Raw genomic sequence first — 8938 nt, forward strand, 5'->3', positions numbered from 1 at the left:
TATCGTAGATTTTGATTGAATTAATATTATAAATACGAGAGAGGAAACAAAAAATAATAATAAGAATAATAATATAACTTAGAGAAGAAGGTCGTGTGGGCGACCACGCTTGAGACGGCGTACAGTAGGAGTATTCAGATTGTAGAATAATGCATTGCTAGCTGAATGTATGGGGTTGAAGAAGTTGATTGTTAGTTTCTTTTAGAGCTCTGCATGGTCCGAATTTTCAAGGACCGGACCGAACCGTACTGAAAAACTAAAAAAAAGACCGGACTGAACTATTATATGAAATTTAAATTGGACCATACCGGATAGAACTTTTAAATGGACCGAACCGAACCAGACTATTAAATAAAATAACTCTGTTGAGACAAAATTAATCCAGATACAACAAAAATGTTGACTATACTGAACAAAACATGAACATTAATTCAAATAATTAATATAATAATAATAAAATTAAATTAAACAAATCAGAAAAATGTATATTAGCTTCGATGCGAAGCTAATATACATTAGCTTATTCGTTCCCCGCAAATGGGGGAAATATCCAAAAAAATTACAAATTTAAAAATCGCTAATTTTCGAAATTTTTTCACTTTTTTTTCTTAAAACTTCCATAACTTTTTGAAAAATCAACAAATCAACATAANTTCCATAACTTTTTGAATAATCAAATAAATGTACATAATTTTTTTTTATACTAAAACCTTAGATATCTACCTTTCATTTGATATCATATTTTTGAAAATCTATCACTTAACCTGCTCATTGGGGGGGATTTAAAATAGTAACTTTTATACAAAAATTAACTTTTTCAATATAATTTTTGAAAATATTCCGGAAATACTGCGTCCTTCAAACATATATCAAATTAAAGCTTATTTTATGTACTATAAAATTAAAAGAAAAAATTTGTCCCGACATTTTTTCTTCTACAATTAAACGGATGTCGTAGTTAAATTTTCAACTTAAAAATGCTATAACTTCTTGAAAAATGTATATATCAGCACAAATTTTTTTTTTCTAAATACAATATAAGTACATCACTCATTTGACATACTTTTTATTAAAATTGGACAATTTCCCCTTATATAGGGGGCGTTCAAAAATTGGAATATTATAAAAATCATAAATCTTCTATGCGCAAATGGCTGTCGAAAATTAAAAAAAAATTTAATGTTTGCGATAAAAATTACCTTTTATCGGGATGTTTTTTGTACTTAAAACTTCCATAACTTTTTCAAAAATGAACAAATAAAAATAATATTTTTTTGTATTAAAACCTTAGATATTTCCCTTTCATTTGATTTTTTTTTTTTTGAAAATCTAACACTTATTCTGCTCATTGGGGGGATTTAAAATAGCAACTTTTTTACAGTAGATAACTTTTTCAACATAATTTTTGAAAATGTTCCGGAAATATTGCATTATTTTAAACATACAGGGTGTTCAGTAAGTCAAATTAAAGCATATTTTATGTACTATAAAATAAAAAAAAAATTTGTCCCGAAAATCTATCTTTTATGCGCAAATGGCTAACGTATTCAAAAATATGCTATTTTAACAAATTTTTTTTTTTAAATTAAACACTATCTACAGATTTGCATTGAAGCGTTTTTTATGATAGTGATTTTAATCACTGTCAGATTAAATCTATACTGGACCCTACTATGCAATGTCTCCACTATGCCGCGACCCCACTGTGCTACCGTTTTTTNCCAACTATGCCACGACCCCACTGTGCTACCTTTTTATACTATTAAAGTTAAGTTTTATAATAATTGTTCAAAAATAATATGCCATCAACTATAGAACCGTTTAAACAACCCCTTCGTTTTTCTATTACCCTTCCAGCAGTACTGAATGATCTTTCACTACTTGCATTACTAGCCGGAATAGCCAATATTTGTCGTGCTAATTTTGACAGGCATGGGAATTCAAATTTTTTGTTTTTCCAAAATTGTAATAAATTGTCTTCGTGGACATCGAGGTATTTATTTTTGTATTCTTCCAACTCTTTTTTATATTTAAAGCGACTTTCTGAAATTTCTACACTTGAAAGATTTTCCCATTCCGAAAAAATTGTATTTTTTTTATTATTTAACCGATTTATATTTTCTTGTTGCGAATCACTATAAATTTCATTAGTTTCCTCTGATTGAGTTTTATATAACTTCATATCAATTTCGTCTAAAATTCTCAATTTGTCAATTTCAAAAAACATTTTTAACGATTTGAATTTCGGCGATATAAATACAGCTATTTCATGTTGAATGTCCAACTGGAATTTGGAGTTCATGAGTTCTAATCCTTTCTTACCCAATAATTTTAGTATAATCGAAATGTTGACATCGCCATTAATATGATTGCATTCTTGCAGTTTTGTAAATTTAGTTAAATGTTTTTTTAATAACGCCTGGAACAAAATAACTTTGCGTATATCAGATTCAAGTTCATCAGATGCTGCTTTAAATAGTTCTGAAAATTCAACGAGTTTTTTCAGTAACTCTCCGTTAATATTTTTTACACGACTAAATGTTTGTAAATGAATTTCCATAATTTCTGGAAGTGCACGTTGTACAGATTGCAACATTAATAATCGTGTGTTCCATCTACTCTCTACTTCTTGTACAAGTCCTTTGTTAAGTTCACAATTCCTTCCACTGCTTTTCATATACCTTACTAAATGTTTACATTCATTCATTAATATTGTAACAGGTTCCAGAGGTTTTTCACCGTCTTCATCTTCATTATTCAAAAATTTATCATCGAATAAATTTCTTAAAACTGTGTTAAAGAAATGTGCACAGCAATTGGACGCTTAAAATTTCTAAGTGCTGTTATCATATTAGTTCCTTGGACAGTAACAAATGTTATATTAGACATTAAATCATAATTAGTTTCGTTTGCAGCCTCAATTATTTGAAAATAAAAATTGTGTAAAAGAAGTTTAATATTTTCGCCAGTTTTTGTTTCATTTGAAAGAAATTGACCACTAAAAAGTAATCGACTTTTTAACTCCCAGTTATCGTCTACATAGTGTAAAGTAACTGACATATAGTTATTTTTACGGTAATTATCTGTCCATATGTCACAAGTAGATGCACAATATTTATTAACTATAGTTTGAAATAAGTCTTTGAATAAATTTTGTCTTATTTCTTTGGTGATCTTATCTATATGCCGAGAAATGGTTGTAGGGTGAGGTAACAAATCTTTAATATCAGTTTTACCAAATTTTGTACCAATATCTAATAAAAACTGGCAAGATTGGAAAAAACTTTAAACTTCTATAGCAGACATAGGTCTTATATCTAAGCAACAGTATTTAACGCATTTTTCAATCGCTTCGTCTTTTAAAAGTTTTGGTATAACTTTTTTTACTTTATTTGTGGACACGGAAAACTCATTGATAAATTTTTGATTAATTATTACCATGTTACATTTATGTCTTGCAAGATTAGCAGTTCCCGTTTTTATACCATAAACCTCTTTGCAGTGAATACAAGCTATAAATTCTGTTAACACATGCTCGGGACTATCAGGGTCAGTATAATTGGATGTCACACTCATAACACTTTTAAATTTCTTCCATACACTACTTTCCCCCTCGTGAAGAAACAAAGTATAATCACCAAAATCACTCAATAATTTTCTTTTAACAGTATTTTTAGAGACAGTAAATGCTGGATTTTTTTCTAAATTTATTGTTGATTGAGTTGTATTCTCTAAGTTAGAAGGAATAATAGAATTATTTGAAAAGTCATCATCAATAGAGCTCACCGAAGTCGAGTTCAAGAACTCGCGAATTTGTTGAGAATTATTCATGATTCTAAAAAAAACAAGACTAAAATGTTTTTTTTTTAACTATGAATATTATTATTTTGTGTGTACTTGAGTTAATGATTTATGATAAATGAATCACTCTGTATAGGCTATAAACAAAATTCAATAACTCAAAAATATCCTTGAGTAAACTAATAATTTCAAATTCGTGTTGTACATAATTTAACATATTTAGTTTATACATACAAAATGATTTCTTAACTATGCCTCACGAAATAGCTTTGAAATTATTATTGTTAATCATTTTTTTTTTTACATTAACGATTCATTGTTGAGCAATTTAAACGAAAATTTAATTTTGTGCTACCATTTCGAATGTCAAATGGCAACGCCAATTTTTTCCATATCATCAAATTTATTTAATCGAAAAAAATATTGTCTTACATATGGGGTAATTAAATCATGACTGATTGTTAATTATCACGATATATTTGAATAAGCTTTCACTTAAAATGTTAAGTAAAAGCCATTAGTTTATTTAGCCTGAGTGAAAGTTAATATGCTAAGTTATTATTAGCATATTATTTTACATCGATAAATATTTTAGGAGTAACGTTTAATTTTATAACAAAAAATTAACACCTATCAATATAAAGCTGTACAAAAAAAATAATTTTCTATCTCTCCTAAAAAGCATATGTGCTTATTTTTATTATACTATTTTTTAAATAATTAAAAATTTATTTTATAAGAAAAAATACTTACAGGCAGATTGAAAATAACTGACGTCTTTCGTCGATGATAAAGAAATAAAGCTAGATGATTATGTTGGTTGATATTTCGCAACTTTATTTTATCCAACATAATGTACAAAGACTCATAAATGTAATATTGTTATTAATACAAGGGTAATTCTTTAAAAACACGGTTTTAAGTCTTAACTGAATTAAAATAATATTGTATGTTAGATGGGCAGTAATAACCTTTCTATGTCTAGACATAATTATAGNGGCAGTAATAACCTTTCTATGTCTAGACATAATTATAGTCAATAAAAACGATCAGTTTATTCCAAAATGTGCAGAAAAACTATGAAATATTGTAATACACTTAACGATTGACAGCGTAAGAAAGCAATACATTATGCACTATGAATTTAAATCACATTTCAGGATCCTGGAAATTCAACGTGGGTCATTATTTGAAAGAATTCAGCTTTTATGTGACATTTATTGTATTAATTTTTAGTGAGTGTTATCATCGTTCACTTTTTAAGGGACCGTAAAAAAAAGGATCGATAATTTTTAACTACAGACCAACTAGGACCGGACCAATTTATTATTTGAAGTATAAGACCGATTTATTAAAGGATAAAGTATCTTTAGCCTCTAGTAGCCTTGTTGTAACTAGAGGTAATATGTGGGTTCCATGTTAGTTTCCTGTCTAATTTTAAATCGAGATATTTGATGTTAGGTGACCAATGAATGATGTTACCGTAAAGTTTTAGATTGACCGGAGTTTTGAGGCGACGATTGGACAAGAGGACTGCTGTGCTCCTTTGATAGTTCAGTTTTATATTCCATTTAAAAAATTTTTTTTTACAAATATTTAAAACAACTTTTAAAGGTTGAATTGAAAAGGTTAACTTTTTATGTCAAAATTACTACTTTGAATCCCATCAAGGACACGTAAAGGGTCAGATTTCCGAAAATTTATTACCAAATAAAAGAGAAATACCTAAGGTAATTACAAACAATTTTTTTGATTCATCTATTTAACAAAAATATTGAGTTTTAAGTAAAAATAATCATAATAAAGTGAAGTAATTATTTAAAGTGGGAACAATACAGTCGACAATGCACATACATGTTCAATTATGTATTGCTCGTAGGCCATTTATTAACATATGTATTTTTTTATATTTTTGCTATTACATTATCATTTAAATTAAATTATTCAAAACTACCAATATTTTAAAAAAAGTTATAAGTTCTAGTAGTATTTAAATATAGAAATCCAATCGTTATACATATTTTAAATATATCTAAGGGACTATATATTTTTCTCGAACATCTATTGATAAATAGTAATTATAATAGTAAAATTAAGATTCTAATGTTACAGAACATTTAAAATAAAATTACTATTAATTTGAATCATTGTTAGCAGCAATTTGTGCTTCATATTTTTTTAAATGGTTTATTTATGACAAATACAGATGTAGTTTCATTTGAACAATTATTATTTATATACGTTAATAGTTTAAACACTTTTAAATAGCAATTGGATATTTCGTAAAAGTTATTTTTCTAATATTATTTTAAAAGTTAAGATTAACAGAAAGATGATGTATATGAAATATTTTTATTTCTTTTTCTTTTTAACTCTTGTGAGTAAAATTGTAACACGATGAGTTAACTTTATACAATTATATTAAAAACACGTTTTTATGAATAAATGACATTTTATTTTGCGGATTTTATAATAAGAGTTTGCGAATATTATTATAAGAGTTTCTAAATTGAATTTTTCTATATTCATACAATAAATATTCATGTATAACCTAAATTTATTTATAAGTCAGTTAGAGTATAGTAATATTTCAACATTGCAGATTTAAGTTTTAGTAAACTCTAATAATTAATTAATTTGACATATACCTTTACACACTTTTTCCAGCTTTCCTACTCTATGTTGCATATTTTTAATGATAAAAATATAGTATTGAATATTCCATGTAGACTAATAGTATTTTTACAGGTAAAATCCAACAATATCATTGAACGATAAAGCAGAATTTAGTAAATTGTTTCAATAGTTGTGGTTTGTTAAATTCTGAAATCATAAGTAAGTTAACTTTCAACATAGATTAAAATTGAACCAATTTTTTAACTTCTACTCATTTGCTATGCCATTTTTTTATGTATAATTCAAGTAAACATAATCTTTAAAAACCCAGCACAGGGGGGTCGCGGCACAGTGGTAACGTAGCATAGTTGGATCAAGTATAATGATATCTGACAGTGATTAAAATCACTATAAAAAAAAAACGCTTCGATGCAAATCTTTAGATAGTGTTTAATTTTAAAAAATTGGTGGATTATTCCAAAAGCTTCATAAACTGCTAGTTCCTTATTAATATCCTGATTAAGATAAAGTATGTCGAATGAAAAAGGGATTATTAAAAAATATTATGTCTCATAAAAAAATTGTGTTGATCCATACACTTTTCAATAAGTTATAGCATTAGAAAGTTAAAAATGTAAAACATAAAATCAAGAATTTTAATACAAAAATAGCATAGGGTAGACATTTTCATCGTGAAAACAAAATAAAGTCCGAATTTTTTTTTTTTTTTTTCTATAATAAAATACATTACATTAATTTTAATTTAAGATATTTATAAAAATGTCAGTATTTCTGTAACACTTTCAAAAGTTAAGTTGAAAAAGTAATTTTTTTGTGAAAAAGTTGTCATTTTGAATCTCCCCCTGTAGGCAGGAAAAGAGTCAGATTTATAAAAAAAATATATCAAATGATAGTTAAAGACATCATAATTCCATAAAATAAAGAATTATATTCATCCATACAAATTTCAAAAAAGTTATAGCATTATAAAGTTAAAAATATAAAAAAGAATTTTTTTACAAAAATCGTATTTTTTTTTATTAACTTTGATGTCTGTTTTCACAATGAAGATAAAATAAAGTCCGAAAATTATTTTTTCCATTATAAAGTATATTACATAAACTTTAATTTAAGATATTTATAAAAGTGTCAATATTTCTGGAACACTTTCAAAAGTTAAGTTGATTATTTGGAGGTTTTCCCCATTTACGGGGAACGAGGGAAATTTTTTCAATTTTTAAAGGTAATATCTTCGACTAGATACAATTTTTGATCTTATGACGTATCATTGAAAGAAATCGGTTCGGTGAGAGCTGAGAAAAAGTGGTAATAGATAAAAAACAAAACATACCTTAGTAAAATCAATGCCTTCTCAGCTTCGCATCGAAGCTAAAATTAATATTAACCAAACTAAGTATTTAATAAATATTAGATAAGAAGATTTATTGTAATATAATAATTAGTTATTATATTAACGTTTTTAATTTTTAATCATTTTTGATTACAGATTCTCAAGATAATTTTACTAACAATTTTGAATTATTATTTATAAATTGGTGTATAATCATTTTACAGAGTAAAAGTGAAGATATTATTTCAACGGTTGGGAATGATATGTACAAATATATTAGTGAAAATGGTAATTGCCCAAATGAAGCGAAGACGTGTTGTTATAGATATGCTAGAGAAGTTAATGCTTTAAAAGGAACTATGGAACTTGTGAACACGCCTTATAAACATTTGATTACAGCGGTGGGTCCCGAAAATAAAGTTTTGCCAACGTTACTTTATGAACAAGACATGATTGTCGACTTGGGCTACGATCCGGTGGATGATGATCAAATAGTTGTATTGTCCGAAAATACAGAAGCTGCGGACTGCATAAAGATAGAGCGTTTGTATTAAATGTACCTTAATTAATTAGTAATATTTCATTTATAAAAATTATATAAGAATTATATAATAAATAATAAAAAATGTTTTGTTGTCTACAATATTTTAGTAAATTCTTTATGAAATTTCGACGATCATTCCAAATCTGTCTCTAATTTTATTCCATCATTTAAGTTTCTGAAATAATTACTTATTATATATTAATTAAATTATTATGAAAAACTGAAAAATAATTTTTTGTTTTTTAATTTTTCTAATATAACTTGATGATATTAAAACCGAGTTGTGCGAATTTTGGGGCTTATCTGTCAAGTAAAATCATTTTTACGAACCTTGTAAGTTCAATAATAAAAATTGTTTGTTTTAAATAACAAATTTATATAAAAATGAGAAAAGCATAAAAACGAAAAAAAAAAAAAGGTGACGTTGGATCAAGTATAATGATATCTGACAGTGATTAAAATCACTATCAAAAAAAAAACGCTTCGATGCTAATGTTTAGATCGTATTTAATTTAATATCTTGATTAAGATAAAGTATGTCGAATGAAAAAGAGATTATTAAAAATATTATTTCTCATAAAAAAATAATGTTGATCCATACACTTTTCAATATGTCATAGCATTAT

At 26.3% G+C, this 8938-nt stretch overlaps 1 long non-coding RNA gene across 1 annotated transcript; it reads left to right on the forward strand.

The window, feature by feature from the left end:
- The first annotated feature begins 6088 nt into the window (after nucleotides 1-6088).
- On the forward strand, nucleotides 6089-8471 carry LOC126899697 (uncharacterized). The gene is made up of 3 exons (XR_007702674.1): nucleotides 6089-6178; nucleotides 6550-6636; nucleotides 7925-8471. It is a non-coding gene; the product is annotated as an uncharacterized LOC126899697 (long non-coding RNA).
- Nucleotides 8472-8938: the final 467 nt, after the last annotated feature.

The sequence above is a fragment of the Daktulosphaira vitifoliae genome, unplaced genomic scaffold (genome assembly GCF_025091365.1).
Source record: "Daktulosphaira vitifoliae isolate Bord-2020 unplaced genomic scaffold, ASM2509136v1 Scaffold_2, whole genome shotgun sequence".
Lineage (NCBI taxonomy): Eukaryota > Metazoa > Arthropoda > Insecta > Hemiptera > Phylloxeridae > Daktulosphaira > Daktulosphaira vitifoliae.